This window comes from Salmo trutta, chromosome 19 (genome assembly GCF_901001165.1).
Source record: "Salmo trutta chromosome 19, fSalTru1.1, whole genome shotgun sequence".
Taxonomy (NCBI): Eukaryota; Metazoa; Chordata; class Actinopteri; order Salmoniformes; family Salmonidae; genus Salmo; species Salmo trutta.
The window spans coordinates 48,975,489-48,995,774 of NC_042975.1; the positions used below are offsets into that span (position 1 = coordinate 48,975,489).

At 40.3% G+C, this 20,286-nt stretch overlaps 1 long non-coding RNA gene across 1 annotated transcript; it reads left to right on the forward strand.

Annotated features, from left to right (window-relative positions):
* The first annotated feature begins 1,271 nt into the window (after window positions 1-1,271).
* On the forward strand, window positions 1,272-3,411 carry LOC115154884 (uncharacterized). The gene is made up of 2 exons (XR_003867959.1): window positions 1,272-1,306; window positions 3,287-3,411. It is a non-coding gene; the product is annotated as an uncharacterized LOC115154884 (long non-coding RNA).
* The last annotated feature ends 16,875 nt before the right edge of the window (window positions 3,412-20,286 follow it).

Sequence of the window (20,286 nt, forward strand, 5' to 3'; positions counted from 1 at the left end):
TTCCAAACACGGGAGCATTGAAACTAAAGGCTGATTTACATTGGTTGGTGGAGACACAAGGGACCTGAAGAGTTAACCAACCCTGTGAGCGGGTTCTGTGCCTCGTAATTGTATACTTTAAACAGAGAACTGAGATATGTTGGAAGCTTGTGCAGCGGAGCTTTGAAAAACAAAAAGAGAGAAGTTAAGTGATCTACAGGAATTTAGAGAGGTCCAGCCAACCTTCTGATAAATGGGGTCACCATAATCAAGAGCTGGCAGGATGGTTGCCTGTACAACCTGCTTCCTATTGTTTCGGGAGAGGAATGATCTATTTCTATAAAAGAAGCCTACTTTAAATCTCAGCTTCTTAACTAGCTTATGCGTATGTTTTTGAAACCTCACATTTTTGTCAATCCAAAAGCCGAGATATTTATAGGCGGGAACCTGCTCGATGAGAGAACCATCCAATGCATAAACCATCCAAAATATTTCTATGAGAATTAGAAAAAAACATACATTTACTTTTTCCCGCATTAAGTACCAATTTTAAATCAACAAGGGCTTTCTGCAAGGCAATAAATTCAGATTGCAGCTCTAACATAGCCTGGTCAGCAGTAACATAGCCTGGTCAGCAGTAAGGGCATTAGTGCACTTAATAGTGTCATCTGCATACAGATGAATGTTGCAGGTTTTGCAGATTTACAAATCTTATTTATATTAACAGTAAAGAGGAAAGGTACCAAAATCAACCCCTGCGGGACACCTTTAGTAATATTGAGGTGACTTGACACCATCAGAAAGCACACATTGTGTCATGTCTGACAGATAGTTCCCAAACCACTTGCAAGACTCCTAGTCGAGGCCCATTTCAGAAAACCTTTGAATGAGTGGTGAATAGTCGACAATAACAAAGGCCTTGGATAGGTCTATAAATATTGCAGCACAGGGATTGTGTTCCTTGGATTATGTTTTAGATGAATATGTTATAAATACCTAACAATGTTCAGTGGAATAAAATACAAAGTTTGCAAGCAAGCAGAGTAGGCTAGTTCTGGTTTGCTATTCACTTCAAGCATGCACCTACACGGGCACGGCATGCAGAACTGACAAAGTCTGTCTGTCGCCCTGACAAACTGTCTACAACCCTGTCTTTGATTTGTATAGTATCATCACATTTTGATCAGTTTAAGTCAATTTACACCTTTTTGAAGCTAATGCTCCTCTGAGATTTATGCTTAAATTCATTCCTCTTAATTTCGTGCAGGCAAAAGATAAATGGATCCCCTGATAGTTATAGTTTTGGTGGTGACAGCAGCAACACAAGGTAAGACATTATATTACAGAGAATAAGAGAATAAGGAGAATAAGACCTAGCCAACCCATAATAACAAACAAACAAAAACAATCTGAAAAGTATGCTAATTGTTGAAAATGTTCTGTTAATCCAATGTTCTGCTAATCCAGTTTCTATGATTTACATAATATTAAAATATATATATAAAAAGCAGTACATATTCTAGAAGAGTGGGTTCACTGTTAAATAAATAATTAATAACTGAGTGCCTTCAGAAATTACTCATACCCCTTTACTTATTCCACATTTTATTATGTTACAGCCTGAATTTAAAATGGAATAATAAATGTAAAAAATCTCACCCATCTATATCCCATGAAGACAACGTGAAAACGTGATTTTAGACATTTTTGCAAATGTATTGAAAATTAAATACAGAAATATCTAATTTCCATAAGTATTCACACCCCTGAATCAATCACCTTTGGCAGTGATTACATCTGTGAGTCTTTCTGGGTAAGTCTCTAAGAGCTTTGCCACATATGGATTATACAATATTTGAACAGTTTTTAAATGTTTTATTCTTCCATCTCTGTCAAGTTGATTGTTGATCATTGCTAGACAGCCATTTTCAAGTCTTACAATAGATTTTAAAGCCGATATAAGTCAAAACTGGGCCACTCAGAAACATTCAATGTCGTCTTGGTAAGCAACTCCAGTGTATATTTGACCATGTGTTTAAGGTTATTGTCCTTGTAAAAGGTGAGTTTGTCTCCAAGTGTTTTCCTCAGGTTTTCCTCTAGGATTTGGCCTGTGCTTAGCTCTATTCCGTTTCTTTATATTCTAAAAACTCACTAGTCGTTGCCGATGACAAGCATACCCATAACATGAGGCAGCCACCACCATTCTTGAAAATATGACGAGTGGTACTCAGCAACGTGTTGTATTGGATTTGCACCAAACATAACACTTTGAGTTCACGACATAAAGTTAATTTATTGCAAAATGTCTTTGCAGTTTTTCTTTAGTGCCTTGTTGCAAACAGTTTGAATGTTTTAGAATATTTTTATTCTGTACAAGCTTCCTTCATTTTACTCTCATTTAGGTTAGTATCGTGAAGATACTACAATGTTGTTGATCCAGCCTCAGTTTGCTCCTCCAGCCTCCATTAAACTCTGTAACTGTTTTAAAGTCACCATTGGCTTCATGGTAAAATCCCTAAGCGGTTTCCTTCCTCTTCGGCAACTGAGTTAGGAAGGACGTCTGTATTTTTGTAGTGACTGGGTGTATTGATACACCATCCATAATGTGAATAATAACTTAATCATGCTCAAAGGGATATTCAATGTCTGCTTTATAAATGTTTACCCATCTATCATTTTTCTAGGCATTGGAAAACTTTCCTGGTCTTTGTGGTTGAATCTGTGGTTGAAATTCACTACTTGACTTAGGGACCTTACATACAATTGTATGTGTGGGGTACAGAGATGGGGTAGTCATTCTAAAATAATTTTAAAGCCTATTATTGTACACAGAGTGAGTCCATGGAACTAATTGTTAAGCACATTTTTACTCCTGAACTGATTTAGGCTTGCCATAACAAAAGGGGATGAATACTTATTGACTTAAGACATTTCAGCTTTTCGTTTTTTATTAATTTAAAACAAATCTAAAAACATAATTCTACTTTGACATTATTGGGTATTATGTGTAGGCCAGTGACACAAAATCTACATCTAATCAATTTAAATGTAGACTGTAACACAACAAAATGTGGAAAAAGTCACTTTCTGAAGGCTCTGTATATGAAATATTTGCTTAGCATAAATTTCATTATTTGTAATTGTTTTATTTTTTTAGCCTTTATTTAACTATTATTTAACTATTTAACTATTATTTTGTATTGAGCTATTGTTATATTTAGACTGTTTCACTTAAATGCACTTTCAGACTTAAATTAATGCAACACAAACATACATTACCTACTGACCTAAAATAATTACTCCACAGTTAGTGCCACGGCCTGTAATCTCTCTCACGATAATGGAACTCATCAATGCTATGGGGCTTTGGGAGAAGCTTTGTTCATTGTCCTGGCTGCAGACAGCAGTAATGAAGAAATAAGATTGAAGAAAGGTGATAAATATATTCTGGACATCAAAACTGGTAAAGACTGGAAACTGAAATTGCAACCGGAGTTCAAGAATCGCTCTGAGTTATTTAATAATGGAACATTCAGGCTGGACAGAGTCTTAAAAAATGACTCTGGAGATTACAAAATTGACATATTTAACTCAGAGGGATCACTGTTGCGCTGGGTCAACATGAAACTTCAGATACAAGGTACAGAACCTTTTTGTTTTTTTAGTTAGGCCTAAACACTTAACGCATCCTTTTCCTGGTGAGGGGGCTTTCTGAAAGGTCACCAGGATGTCAGTACTTCAATAGGTTTATACTGCAGTACTTGGCAGCAGTAATACTACACAGAGAGAGGTTATTGTTAAGACATATACTGTAATGCTTTAGATATACATTTTGTATGAGTTAGTAGATTTTATGGCGTCTCTGTGTTTGTGTCTGTCAGCCCCGGTGTCAGTGCCAGTGTTGTCTCACCTCTGTCTGCCTCATGGAGAGACCCTGGTCACATGCTCCTCAGAGGGAGATGGTCTGCAGTATAACTGGACCATGAGCGGCCAGACTCTGACCAGGAGTGTAGCCTTCAATGCTGTCACACTGAAGAGCAGTGAAATGGCAGAACTGACCTGCCTTGCACAGAATAATGTTAGCAGAAGGAACTCAACAATTGATCTCCCGGTCTGCCCAGGTAATGTCAGGACAGTTGACTTCATTCCCACCTTTTGAATTAAGAGTAGAAATCATTTAATTTGCATGAATCATGAATCATGTAAAAGTGTACTGATGTTTTCTTTCTAGTTGTCTCTTCCCAGTTTCCTTTTGTAGCTGTGACAGGGGTTTTGATTGTTGGAACTCTCGCACTGCTTCTTGCACTATATGTCGGTATTAACCATCTATGCAAGAAACAAAGATCCAGATATGATACTTCAGGTAAAAATGTTAAAAAAAGTTGTACTTTTGTGCAGAACATACAACATGTCCAGATTGTACAACAACTTTCCTCTTCCTTCCATGTTTCAGTAAGCATTAACGAGGATGAGGATGTGGTATACGCTGATGTGAAAATAGACAAGCAAAGGAAGCAGAGGACCCCAGCCACAGACATGGTGTAGTATGGACAGATCAACATGGCTGGGAACCCAGATGTGGCAGGCAGCCCAGAGACTCAAGGGTAGACATTTTAACAACATGTCAATTTATAAAGCAGAACTAAGACAAGGGTTGACTGAACATTCTGTGCATGCATGCCCTGGATGAGTTGGTCAGACAGACCATTGAACAGGTGACAAATGAACATCAAGAGATGACAACAAGAAAGACGTACTGCATGTCATTTTGAGTTTGTTAAGATTAATAAGTATCAACTTTTCTATTGCATTGTACAATGGTATGACAATTTTTAAGTATTTTGTCATTTTTCCTTAAAACCATGCTAACAATTTATCTGTATTTCAATGTTGAATGGATCCCGACTAGGGTGCTTGCAAGTCAGACCTTAGCTCTATTGCTTGAGAGAAAGCATCTGAACATTTCCTGTAAACTGAGCCGCAATATCATACTGTAAATGTAATCCTTTATTTCTTCTGGGGCATCCACGTTGTTGTACCAATGTTTATTTGTGTTAAAATACTTAGTTATAACTGTTATATAATATATTGGGAACGGTATATAAATGATGATCTTCGGGATCGGTGTCCCTTCCACGGGACGGTTGAGCTAACGTAGGCTAATGTGATTAGCATGAGGTTGCAAGAAAATTTCCCTGGACATAGACATATCTGATATTGGGAGATAGCATAAATTCTTGTTAATGTGACTGCACTGTCCAATTTACAGTAGCCATTACAGTGAAAGAATACCATGCTATTGTTTGAGGAGAGTGCACAATTTTGAACATGAAAAGTTATTAATAAACAAATTAGGCACATTTGGGCAGTCATTGTACAACATTTTGAACAGAAATACAATGGTTCATTGGATCAGTCTAAAACTTTGCACATACACTGATGCCATCTAGGGACAAAATATAAATTGTGCCTGGGCTGGAATAATACATTATAGCCTTTCTCTTGCATTTCAAAGATGATGGTACAAAATATTATTATATATTTTTTCTGTATTATCTTTTACCAGATCTATTGTGTTATATTCTACTACATTCCTTTCACATTTCCATAAACCTCAAAGTGTTTCCTTTCAAATGGAACCACGAATATGCATATCCTTGCTTCAGGGCCTGAGCTACAGGCAGTTAGATTTGGGTATGTCATTTTTGGCGAAAATTGATAAGAAGGGGGTAATCCTTAAGAGGTTGTAGATAAATAAAGACATTGTACATCTTGTACATCTTTTACAGTGCTTAACGTTTATAGAGCTATTCATATTATTTGTGTTTTCTTATGTATATTGCTGCAGTGATAACAGTACAAGATTATATTAGTATTATAATAAGAAGACAAATTTATTTTAGTTGTTAAAAAAAAGGAAATCCAGTTGAGCTGACAAAATCTAGCCTACTATAAGTTAATAGAATTTAACATTTTAAGTCTGTAGATAAATAAGTGTAGCCGACACTACGCCACTTAAGTTTGCTAAGAGTTTAGGAACTATTTCCATGTAATAACGGCAGGTAGCCAAGTGGTTTTAGAGCGTGGGGCCAGTAACTGAAAGGTTGCAAGATTGAATCCCCGAGCTGGTAAAAATCTGTCGTTCTACCTCTGAACAAGGCAGTTAACTCCCTAGGCTGTCATTGTAAATAACAATTTGTTCTTAACTGACTTGCCTAGTTAAAGAAAGGTTAAAAATAACAGCTCACAGGTGCTTTACAATTTGGTGGGAGCTTACAGCCAGGTTGCTGCTTTTATTGTGGTCTCTTGTAAAATAGTTGCATATAATCAAAGTATTTGGACAAAGAAACACAGAAAAATAACAATAAAATGACACCCCCTTTGTGACACCCCCACTGTAATCTGTAGGCCCAGTTTGGTTCACTCGTTCCAGGAATGGGCTGTGGTGATGGTTCAAAGTTCTACACACACAAAAAAGATGCTATCTTCCACAGATGGTTCTACATGGAACCCAAAATACTTCTACCTGGAACCAAAAAGTGTTTTCCTATAGGGACAGCTGCAGAACCCTTTTGGAACCCTTTTTTCCTAAGCATGTATGGGAGTAGCGTCAATTCCAAATGTCCACACAAGAACTGCAAGACAGAGAGAACTGGTGACAGTATGGCGTCCCACAATCACCCAACAACAATTGTTTAATGGGCTATAATGTCCAGTAAGGGTGTCGACAAATAACCCTCAAAACCAGTCTAACACTATTGCTCTCAGTGCTCACTCACTAGCCAAACACAAACACAGACACACACGCACCAGCAACTACACCACCAGCGCTACAGAAATAACGTTCAATCTTGCGGCTGGTACTTCCCTTTCAAATCCACCCTCCACTCTCCAACACACACAAACAGTTTGGGTCTAGCTCACCAGATACTGTTAGTTGTGTACATATTGCTGTACACAGTATATTGTTTTTGTTTTATTATCCCCCCGGGGATGATAAAGACTATTCTACATGCCCAGGAGTTGACGGGCCCTGTCAGATGTGATGTTTCGCCTTGTGGAGGGTGTGTGGCCGCACGTCTGCTTCTCACCTGTGTTATAGATGACGACTCATCTACCCATTTTAGAATAAGGCTGTAACATAACAAAATGTGGAAAAAAGTCAAGGGGTTTGAATACTTTCCGAAGGCACTTTGTAACTCAACATTGGGAACACGCGACTTGAGATGCAAGGCAAGGTATTTACAAAATCTCATGCATCCTAGTGATAATTGAAACATAACTGTCAGTATTATATCTACAGTATTAAAATACCATGAATGGCCAGACACTGACCAGGAGCGTAGCCTATGATGACCACTACCAGAGCACTGTCATCATACTGAAGAGTGATATGACAGGAACCCTAACCAGTAAGGTTCAGAACCAAGTTAGCAGCAGCAACTCCACTATTCAACTCCCGGCCTGCCCAGGTAAACTGTTCAAATAGAAAGACTCAATACACCATGGAAAGTAGTGCACCTTAGCTAACATCTAGTGTTTTGGAGGGTGTTTGAACGTAAACCCAATGTAAGTGGCATGATACACTGAATGTATTTCAAAACAGAATGGAAGTACTTTGAAACACCCAAAGTGGGCCAAAGCTACAGCAGGCCAAAATAGCAGTGGCTATTTAGTGTAGCAAATAGCATGTGGGTATGCATCAAACAGTAAATATAAGTCATAAAATTAGGAGGGAAACAAGCCAGCAGTGTTAACTAAAAAGCAGGCCTTAATTTGCATAAAAGTGCATGAAGCTGCAAACAATGCTATATGCTACACAGTAAATGTAGCATCAAGAAAACTGATCAATGAATCCAAATGGCTGTTTTAGTTGGACTATTAGCATTAGCGTCCGAAACGCTACACAAAATAAATGTTCTTATTGAGTGAATTCCATTTCCTTCTTCAATGGGATAAAATGTTATAGTGCTTTCATTGACGCATACTTTCTTCCATCTGTGCATTTGGTGTGATCTCACCTGTCTGAGTTCATAAAGGACCCAAATACAGGGAAGGCACCTGCAAACTTGCCTGTTTTTATACTGGACCATAGAGTTTGCTAGGGGGAATTCTGAACAGTACAGGAGCACAATGTTCGAAGTTCACATTTTGCTTATTGTTTTTAGCTATTTCTGTCTCCCTGCAGAAAGCATACACCTTTATTTAACTAGGCAGGTCAGTTAAAAACAAATTCTTATTTTCAATGACAGCCTGGGAACAGTGGGTTAACTGCCTTGTTCAGGGGCAGAACGACAGAGTTGTACCTTGTCAGCTCAGGGATTTGAACTTGCAACCAACACTCTAACCACTAGGCTACCCTGCCGCCCCAGGGTAGGCATTGAGCCCTGGGCTGAAGTTTTGTACAAGTTATGTATGAGCACCACTTTTAAATTAGCAGTCATTGCCTGCATTTTTTCCCCCATGAATGTGAACTATAATGCCACATTTCTGTTGATTTTGAAGAATAATATTAATACCTTATTGATCTTTGAACTGTCTTTACGTAATAAAAATATGTGAAAGACCTGTTCATGTTTTATTTAATAATTTGCAAATAAAAGAAAGTATTTGAAGCTTCAATCATGTCTTGAAAAAGTAATTTTGTACTCATTAATTATTATCCTGGACAAACGTATTCATTTACTTCCACAAATCTATATTTTCTTGTGTCCTTTGTTTGAGCATTATACTGTACAATTTACCTTTAGGAATTACCAATGATGAGTTAATCAACACACCACACAAGAGCAGGGAATATACAATAAGAGGTTCTCCCATTTACAGTATTTGGAAACTCCAGAAGGGATCTAATCCTGCACTAGACAGGACTCAAAACACCATCATAGTGTTTAGGAGCTTTTGAGAGGGGGAACAACACCAAAAGAGAAATGATTTAATTCTGTACTACACAGGACTCAAAACACCTTTCAGTGCTCCCAGTCTCTGGCTAGGTTGTGCACAACTAAGTGGTGTTACCTCAAATCATGTTTCAGAACACCTCATGATGAATGTTTCAGTACACTTCTGAAACAGAAATCTGGACATAAATCTGTCCCAATACCCTCACAACCATGTTTCAATACACCAGCAATGATATGGTTTTGTCTCCTTTATGGTGGTGGCAGCTCAGTTGCCACTAGTTTTAGTGTTACAAAGCACTTTGTTTTTAACATGTCAGCACAGTTGACTTCATTTACACTTTCCGACTTGCCTGATTAGATCATTTTAATGATCATTTGTATATTTACAAGAGGCCACATTTAATTACACACATTTAAAATACCATAAGTATGAAATTTTCAAAGTATTCATAATAGATGTGATATTTTGTAACATATCATACGATTTTATATTTACATGATTCATCTAAACATATACTTTAACAAATATTGTTGCTTTATAAATCATCTCCCTCAGTTTCTCTATGAATAACATTGCAGTTCTGTTTTCTTGCTCATGTTCACTCATACTGCTACTGTACTGGACATAATAATCTCAATGAGTTTACACAGGTTACAGTAAAGTTAGGAGAAGTGTTTCCTTCAGGAATGAATCATCATGACCTCATGACCTCAGAACAACACATATACAGGCTCCACATATCTCACAGCAGATTGGCTACTACCACTGCTTAATACACTTTACCAGTTTGCAACCCATTGCTGTAAATAGTTCGGTTACACCTCAGTTGTACAGTAGCCGGACTATTATGTTTAAGAAAATAAAATGCCTTCAATTGCACTGTTCATTTTCATTTTCCGAAATGAATTCACTGTTATAGCAAGATGTGGGGAAAGTGTCTGAGGTGAGTCACTACTGATGTACAAACGTTACATCTGATGCGCTTCATCAGAGCAAGGGAAACCACACTAGCTAAAGCAGGCCCAGAGTGTAATATGCATTGCATGGCTTAGCAGGTTATTCTATATTTGAGTGGTTATTGAGTTCATGTTTTGCAGAGTAACTCAAAACGAAACAACATGAGCAGCGTCCCTTTGTCACACCACACCTACTAATGTAGCTGTTTCTAAAGCTCAGTAGCTCAACTAGGCCGGCCTGTGGTCAGCCTGCTCATCATGAAGAGAAGAAGTGGAAAGTGAGGTGAGAAGCACGGCCGGCTTAATGTAGGGTCTTACTGGGGCTGAATCTCCTGGGCTCAGGCCCATGGGGGGCCCAAGAGGAAGAGAATGTAAACACTTTCTGATTTTCTCTATTTTTGCAAATGTTTGATACTCAATGTTATAGATCTTCAACCAAAACCTAATATTAGATAAAGGGAACCTGAGTTTACAAATAACAAAAAATAAGCATACTTATTTTTACCCCTTTTTCGTGATATCCAATTTGTAGTTACAGTCTTGTCCCATCGCTGCAACTCCCGTACGGAGTCAGGAGAGGCAAAGGTCAAGAGCCATGCGTCCTCCGAAACATGAGCATGCCAAGCCGCACTGCTCACTTAACCCGGAAGCCATCCGCAGCAATGTGTCAGAGGAAACACCGTACAGCTGGCACCCATAGTCAGCTTGCAGGTGCCCAGAGTCAGCTTGCAAGCGCCCAGCCCGCCACAAGGAGTTGCTAGAGCACGATGGGACAAGGAAATCCCAGCCGGCCAAACCCTCCCATAACCCAGACAACACTGGGCCAATTGTGCACCGCCTCGTAGGTCTCCCGGTCACGGCCAGCTGTGACACAGCCTGGGATCAAACCAGGGGCTGTAGTGACACCTTAAGCACTGCGATGCTGTGCCTTAGACCACTGCGCCACTTGGGAGGCCTTAAAGTTATGCAACACCCAATTCCCTTGTATGAAAAATTAATTACACTCAATAACTGGTTGTGCCCCCTTAAGCTGCAACGACTGCAACCAAATGCTTCCTGTAGTTGTTGATCAGTCTCAAATATCGCTGTGGAGGAATTTTGGCCAACTCTTGCATGCAGAACTGCTTTAACTCAGAGATATTCCTGCCACATCATCTCAATTGGGATTAGGTCTGGACTTTGACTAGGTCTTTCCAGAACTTCAAATTTGTTGCTTTTTAGCCATTTTCTTGTAGACTTGATTGTGTGTTTTGCTGCATGACCCAGCTGCGCTTCAGCTTCAGCTCACAGATGGGTGGCCTGACATTCTCCCATAGAATTCTCTGATACAGAGCAGAATTCATGGTTCCTTCCATGAAGGCAAGTCATCCAGGTCCTGAGGCAGCAAAGCATCCCCAGTGTTTGGTTTTATGGGACCCATGTAGTCCAAAAAGTTGACTCAAGTTTTCCAAAAGCACCTGGAAGCACCTGGATGATCATCAAGACTCTTGAAAGATTGTTCTGTGGACAGATGATTCAATATTAGACATTTTGGTATGATGTGTCCCATTATATATATGTATATATATATATATATATATATATATATATATATATATATATATATAAATAATCCTCCTGTGGTTGGCGGTTGCAGTAAAAAAAAAAAAATATATATATATATATATATACATACTGCTCAAAAAAATAAAGGGAACACAAACAACACATCCTAGATCTGAATGAAAGAAATAATCTTATTAAATACTTTTTTCTTTACATAGTTGAATGTGCTGACAACAAAATCACACAAAAATAATCAATGGAAATCCAATTTATCAACCCATGGAGGTCTGGATTTGGAGTCACACTCAAAATTAAAGTGGAAAACCACACTACAGGCTGATCCAACTTTGATGTAATGTCATTAAAACAAGTCAAAATGAGGCTCAGTAGCGTGTGTGGCCTCCACGTGCCTGTATGACCTCCCTACAACGCCTGGGCATGCTCCTGATGAGGTGGCGAATGGTCTCCTGAGGGATCTCTTCCCAGACCTGGGCTAAAGCATCCGCCAACTCCTGGACAGTCTGTGGTGCAACGTGGCGTTGGTGGATGGAGCGAGACATGATGTCCCAGATGTGCTCAATTGGATTCAGGTCTGGGGAACGGGCGGGCCAGTCCATAGCATCAATGCCTTCCTCTTGCAGGAACTGCTGACAGACTCCAGCCACATGAGGTCTAGCATTGTCTTGCATTAGGAGGAACCCAGGGCCAACCGCACCAGCATATGGTCTCACAAGGGGTCTGAGGATCTCATCTCGGTACCTAATGGCAGTCAGGCTACCTCTGGCGAGCACATGGAGGGCTTGCGGCCCCCCAAAGAAATGCCACCCCACTCCATGACTGACCCACCGCCAAACCGGTCATGCTGGAGGATGTTCCAGGCAGCAGAACGTTCTCCACGGCGTCTCCAGACTCTGTCACGTCTGTCACATGTGCTCAGTGTGAACCTGCTTTCATCTGTGAAGAGCACAGGGCGCCAGTGGCGAATTTGCCAATGTTGGTGTTCTCTGGCAAATGCCAAACGTCCTGCACGGTGTTGGGCTGTAAGCACAACCCCCACCTGTGGACGTCGGGCCCTCATACCACCCTCATGGAGTCTGTTTCTGACCGTTTGAGCAGACACATGCACATTTGTGGCCTGCTGGAGGTCATTTTGCAGGTCTCTGGCAGTGCTTCTCCTGCTCCTCCTTGCACAAAGGCGGAGGTGCTGCTGGGTTGTTGCCCTCCTACGGCCTCCTCCACGTCTCCTGATGTACTGGCCTGTCTCCTGGTAGTGCCTCCATGCTCTGGACACTACGCTGACAGACACAGCAAACCTTCTTGCCACAGCTCGCATTGATGTGCCATCCTGGATGAGCTGCACTACCTGAGCCACTTGTGTGGGTTGTAGACTCCGTCTCATGCTACCACTAGAGTGAAAGCACCGCCAGCATTCAAAAGTGACCAAAACATCAGCCAGGAAGCATAGGAACTGAGAAGTGGTCTGTGGTCCCCACCTGCAGAACCACTCCTTTATTGAGGGTGTCTTGCTAATTGCCTATAATTTCCACCTGTTGTCTATTCCATTTGCACAACAGCATGTGAAATTTATTGTCAATCAGTGTTGCTTCCTAAGTGGACAGTTTGATTTCACAGAAGTGTGATTGACTTGGAGTTACATTGTGTTGTTTAAGCGTTCCCTTTATTTTTTTGAGCAGTGTATATATATATATATTTTTTTTTACTGCAACTGCCAACCACAGGAGGATTCAGGAGCCAGCTCTTAATGAGTGTAGACAGCCTGCTGCTGCCTGCTGCCGCTCTACAAATGATCAGATGGGGGAGAAGAGGAGGTAGGGGTAACACGTGGGTAACTGGGGGGCCATGCCTTGATTTGGTAACTGATTAATAAAAAGAAATACATGAATTGCATAATAAATACATGTGATTGATCAATTGTGTGAGTCTGAGACTGGGCCCAAGCTCATAGAGGGCCCAAGAGGCTGTAACGATCGTCTGGAAGAGGGGACCAAGATGCAGCGTGGTAAGTGGTCATAATGATTTTTAATGATACACTTCAAAAAACAAACAGGGAAAACGAAAGCCAACAGTTCTGTCGGTGCAAACCACACAACAGAAACAACTACCCACAAAACCCCAAAGGAAAACAGGCTGCCTAAGTATGATTCCTAATCAGAGACAACGATAGACTGCTGCCTCTGATTAGGAACCCTACTTGGCCCAAAACAAAGAAATACAAAAACATAGAAAAAGGAACATAGAACGCCCACCCAATGTAACACCCTGGCCTAACCAAAATAAAGAACAAAAAAAACCTCTCTATGGCCAGGGCGTTACAGAGGCAAAAAATGTATAATGAAAATACAGAATAAAAAATAAAATATCAAACCACAGGAGTCCGCTCTCAATGTTCAAAATTCACCAGAAAGCATAATTTAGCCACAGAGGATCAATAGTGTCCAAAAAATAACTCTGTATAAAAATGTATCACAATCACATACATGTATCTGCCAATATAAAGGAAACACCAACATAGTGTCTTAAAAGGGTGTTTGACCACCACGAGCTGCCAGAACAGCTTCAATGCGCCTTGACATAGATTCTACAAGTGGACCTAAACCATGCCAGGAAAAGCACCCCACACCATAACATGTACTTTGTTTCCCTCAGTTACTCAAGTCTTTCCTTTATTTTGGCAGTTACCGGTTGCCTACAGTCGAGAAGGCTGCAATTTGGCCAGCATGTGTGCCAAATATACAGCTTGTTGCATTGTGGCCATAGACATATAATCTATAGAAGGGTTTTGGAACCTCTTACCCTAGGTAGCTAGCAATGGCTGCCAGTCCTGACTTGAATGAGAACTGATACCTATGGATTATATTTCTATGGTTGGTTGCTGCTGTCTGTTTGCCTTTTGCAAATTTCTAAATATAATCGTGGGAAAAACGTACAGTTTGGAAAGCAAATGCCTACTGCTGAAAATAGAAGAACCAATTGAAAAACAATTTCTCAACAACTCCCAATTTTTGGTGAACAGCAGCACTGTTTTTCAAAGTAGCCTAGCTCATCTTGAGATAGGCTATTGACAAGACCCGCTCATCAGCCATCACCGTGATTGTTAGTTTATGGCTTCATCTTCCTTATTAGGTGAGTCAGTGTGCCACTGGAAATGTTATTTAGTAGCCTACTGTAGCCTATAATATATGAACAAAATGAAAAACACAACATACAACAATTTCTAAGATTTTACTGAGTTACAGTTCATATAAGGAAATCAGTCAATTTAAATATATTCATTAGGCCCTAATCTATGGATTTCACATGACTGGGAATACAGATATGCATTTGTTGGTCACAGATACCTTAAAAAAAAAGTAGGGGCGTGGATCAGAAAACCAGTCAATATCTGGTGTGACCACCATATGCCTCACGCAGCACGACACATCTCCGTTGCATAATGTTGTCCCCCTCCTCTTCAATGGATGTGCGAAATTGCTGAATATTGGCGGGAATACACGTCGATTCAGAGCATCCTAAATATGCTCAATGCCTGACATATCTGGTAAGTATGCAGGCCATGGAAGAATTGGGACATTTTCAGATTACACGAATTGTGTACAGATCCTTGCGACATTGGGCTGTGCATTATCATGCTGAAACATCAGGGGATGGTGGCGGCTGAATAACACGGCAGTGGTCCTCAGGATATCATCACGGTATTTCTGTGCAGTCAAATTGCCATCGATGCAATTGTGTTTGTTGTCTGTAGCTTATGCCTGCCCATACCATAACCCCACCGCCACCATTGGGCACTCTATTCACAACGTTGACATCAGCAAACCGTTCCCCCACACAACAGTGTACACGTGGTCTGCGGTTGTGAGGTCGGTTGGACGTACTGCCAAATACTCTAAAACGACGTTGGAGGTGGCTTATGGTAGAGAAATGTACATTCAATTCTCTGGCAACAGCTCTGGTGGACATTCCTGCAGTCAGCATGCCAATTGAATCTTGAAACATCTGTGGCATTGTGTTGTGTGACATAACTGCACATGTTAGAGTGGCCATTTATTGGTCCCAGCACAAGGTAATCATGCTTTTTAATGAGCTTCTTGATATGCCACACCTGTCAGGTGGATGGATTATCTTGGAAAATAAGAAATGCTCACTAACAGGGATGTAAACAAATTTGTGCACAACATTTGAGAGAAATACGTTTTTTGTGCATATGGATCTATTATTTCTAATATTTCAGCTCATGAAACATGGGACCAACACTTTACATGTTGCGCTCATATTTTTGTTCACTCTACACTGAGGGGAAAAAACATTATGAACACCTGCTCTTTCCATGTCATAGACTGACCAGGTGAATCCAGTTGAACCCTTATTGATGTCACCTGTTAAATCCACTTCAATCAGTGTAGATGAAGGGGAGGAGACGGGCTAAAGGATGTTTAAGCCTTGAGATAATTGAGACATGGATTGTGTATGTGTACCATTCAGTGGGTGAATGGGCAAGACAAAATATTTTTGTGCGTCAGTAGACACAATTTAAGAAACCTAATTTATGTCCCTTTAACTACCCTGAATACCTCTACTGGTCCTACAGCTATTGCATGCAGTAATCATGTAACTATGAATCAGATTTAAACTGTTAGCTCTAAGCTGGTGTGACCTAGGAGGAAGTCCACTGTGAGCAGCTCACCCTGCACTAACATAAAGAACATGAGCACATCTACTGCTGCTAAGCTTCCCAGTAAGGCAATGCAAGCAAGTAAGCATCCCAGAAGAAAAGTGCTCAAAATAGCCCATGTTAACATATGTAGCTTAAGGATCGAGGTTCATGAAATCAGTCATTTGCTAGTAACAGATGACGTTCATATTCTGACTGACTTAGATAATTAATACCTTTGGCGATACAGTGGCAGCAAGACAAGGTTATAAACTTTATAGAAACGCTAGAAATGCCAATGGTGGAGGTGTTGCTGTTTATATTCAGAACCACATTCCTGTAAAGATTAGAGAGGATCTCATGTCAAATACTGTTGAAGTAATATGGCTACACATTCATCTGCCTCACCTAAAGTCTATTCTGGTGGGAAGCTGCTATAGACCACCAAGTGCTAACAGTCAGTATCTGGATAACATGTGTGAAATGCTTGATCATTTATTTCTAATTTAACTAGGCAAGTCAGTTAAGAACAAATTCTTATTTATAATGACAGCCTAGGAACAGTGGGTTAACTGCCGTGTTCAGGGGTAGAACAACAGATTTATTTTTTTACCTTGTCAGCTTGGGGAATCAATCTAGGAACCTTTTGGTTACTGGCCCAACACTCTAATCACTAGGCTACCTTGATATCACATAATGTATATGATATCAACAGAAAGGTATATTTTCTGGGTGATTTAAATATTGACTGGCTTTCATCAAGCTGCCCACTCAAGAAAAAGCTTCAAACTGTAACCAGTGCCTGCAACCAGGTTCAGGTTATCAGTCAACCAACTAGGGTAGTTACAAACAGCACAGAAATGAAATCTTCAACATGTATTGATCACATCTTTACTAACGCTGCAGAAATGTGCTTGAAAGCAGTATTCAGATCCATCGGATGTAGTGATCACAATATAGTAGCCATATCTAGGAAAACCAAAGTTCCAAAGGCTGGGCCTAATATAATGTATAAGAGGTCATACAAGAAGTTTTGTAGTGATTCCCATGTTATTGATGTAAAGAATATCTGTTGGTCCGTGGTGTGTAATGAGGAGCAAACAGACACTGCACTAGACACATTTATGACATTTCTTATTCCAGTTGCCAATAAGCATGCGCCCATTAAGAAAATGAATGTAAAAACTGTTTAATCCCCGTGGATTGATGAGGAATTGAAAAATTGTATGGTTGAGAGGGATGAGGCAAAAGGAATGGCAAATAACTCTGGCTGCCCAACCGATTGGTAAACGTACTGCAAATTGAGAAATCATGTGACTAAACTGAATAAAAAGAAGAAGGAACTACACTATGAAATCAAGATAAATTAAATAAAGAATGACAGCAAAAAGCTTTAGAGCACCTTAAATGAAATTCTGGGAAAAAAGGCAACCTGAGATCCATCATTCATTGAAACAGATGGCTCATTCATCACAAAACCAACTGATATTGCCAACTACTTTAATGATTTTTTTCATTGGCGAGATTAGCAAATTTAGGTATAACATGCCAGTAACAAATGCTGACAATACACATCCAAGTATATCTGACCAAATTATGAAAGACAAGCACTGTAATTTTCAATTCCTTAAAGTTAGTGTGGAAGAGGTGAAAAAATTATTGTTGTCTATCAACAATGACAAGCCACCGGGGTCTGACAGCTTGGATGGAAAATTACTGAGGACAATAGCGGACTATATTGCCACTCCTATTTGCCACATCTTCAATTCAACTGTCAGAGCAGCTCACAGATCACTGCACCTGTACATAGCCCATCTATAATTTAGCCCAAACAACTACACCTTCCCCTACTGTATTTATTTATTTATTTTGCTCCTTTGCACCCCATTATTCCCATTATTTATATTTCTACTTTGCACTTTCTTCCACTACACATCTACCATTCCAGTGTTTTACTTGCTATATTGTATTTACTTTGCCACCATGGCCTTTTTTGCCTTTACCTCCCTTATCTCACCTCATTTGCTCACATTGTATATAGACTTATTTTTCTACTGTATTATTGACTGTATGTTTGTTTTACTCCATGTGTAATTCTGTGTTGTTGTATGTGTCGAACTGCTTTGCTTTATCTTGGCCAGGTCGCAATTGTAAATGAGAACTTGTTCTCAACTTGCCTACCTGGTTAAATAAAGATGAAATAAAATAAAGAAAAAAATGTAAGCCTACTAGAAATTGTGTGCCCTCAGGCATGGAGGGAAGCAAAAGTAATTCCGCTACCTAAGAATAGTAAAGCCCTCTTTACTGGCTCAAATAGCCAACCAATCAGCCTGCTACCAACCCTTAGTAAACTTTTGGAAAAAATTGTGTTTGACCAGATACAATGCTATTTTACAGTAAACAAATTGACAACAAACTTTCAGCATGCTTACAGAGAAGAACATTCAACAAGCACAGCACTTACACAAATGACTGATGATTGGCTGAGAGAAATTGATGATACAAAGTTTGTGGGGGCTGTTTTGTTAGACTTCAGTGCGATCCTTCGACATTATCGATCATAGGCTGCTGCTTGCCAAACGTATGTGTTATGGCTTTACACCCCCTGCTATATTGTGGATAAAGAGTTACCTGTCTAACAGAACACAGAGAGTGTTCTTTAATGGAAGCCTCTACAACATAATCTAGGTAGAATCAGGAATTCCCCAAGGCAGCTGTCTAGACCCATTACTTTTTTCAATCTTTACTACTGAAGCATTGTATTTAGTGCCAGACATGCACTCAAACATATTCGCTTGGCCTTGCTGTTATGATTTTAGTTGTCATTGATGTCTTTTGCTTTTTTTGCATTGTTGTTCTGTTTTCTTTTGTCTTTTTCCTTTTCTCATAAGTTCATTGTCTTGGTTGTTGATGCATTGGGAGGGTTCTTGGGAGTGGAGAATGGAATTAATTATATTTTTTATTATTTTCTTTTCTTTTTTCTTTTTCTTGGGGGGATGACTGTGGGAGGGGTCTCGGATGGTTGAGGGACACCTTTGGGGAACTGTGGGGGGGATCTTGGAGGGTTCCCGTCCTCGTTCTTTTTGGCCTTGTGGGTGTCACGTTCGTCGTAGGAAGGAGACCAAGGCGCAGCGTGGGTATCATTCCACATCTTTTATTTTAATGTGAAACTTTGCAAGACAAACAATAAACTATAAACAAAACACAAACTGTGACGACAGAGGTGCTACATGCACTAACTCAAAATAATCTCCCACAAACACAGGTGGGAAAAACAACTACTTAATTGAAATGCATTCAGGTTGACTATCTCTGTCACAAGTATTTCCGTGTTGAATGGAGGACCAATACGCAGCAGGAATGTGGATGCTCATCTTTTAATTATATAGAATGAAGCGTACACAAAAAACAAGAACGACGAACGACAGTTTTACAGGCCAACTCCAGAATGCTTAGCAGTGCAAAATATAACTACCCACAAACTACAAACCAAACACACACCTACTTATAGGACTCTCAGAGGCAACTAGAAACACCTGCCTCCAATTGAGAGTCCAGCACCCAAACCTACACATAGAAAAACTAACCTAGAACATACTAACCCAGAACATACACCCAAAACCCAGGGACACATAAATAAAACACCCCTCTACACCACACACAAAAAACCCACCATACAAAGCAAATATACCTCTGCCACGTCCTGACCAAATATAATACAAATAATACCTAAATACTGGTCAGGACGTGACATTACCCCCCCCCCCCCTAAAGGTGCATACACCGAATGCACCTAAACAAAGACAACCCAACAAAAAAAATAAACCCCTAAACTAAAGGGAGGGAAGGGAGGGTGGCTGCCGTCAACGACGGCACCTGTGCTACACCCCCCCTCCCCAACCCACCTAAACTGGAGGTGGTTCCGGCCTACTGCCCTCCAGACTGCAGACAGACTTGCTCAGTTCCAGGCCCTAGGCAGACTCCCATCGTTCCGGACCGTAGGCAGACCCATTCCGTTCCAGATCGTAGGCAGACCCATTCCATTCCACGCTGTAAGCAGACTCATTTTGTACACAGTTAATCACATTTAGTTCCAGATCGTCAACAGACTTACTCAGTTTCGGGTTGCTGATAGACTCCCTTGGTTCCGGGTCACAGGCAGACTCCCTCGGTCCCGGGTCGCAGGCAGACTCCCTCGGTCCCGGGTCGCAGGCAGACTCCCTCGGTCCC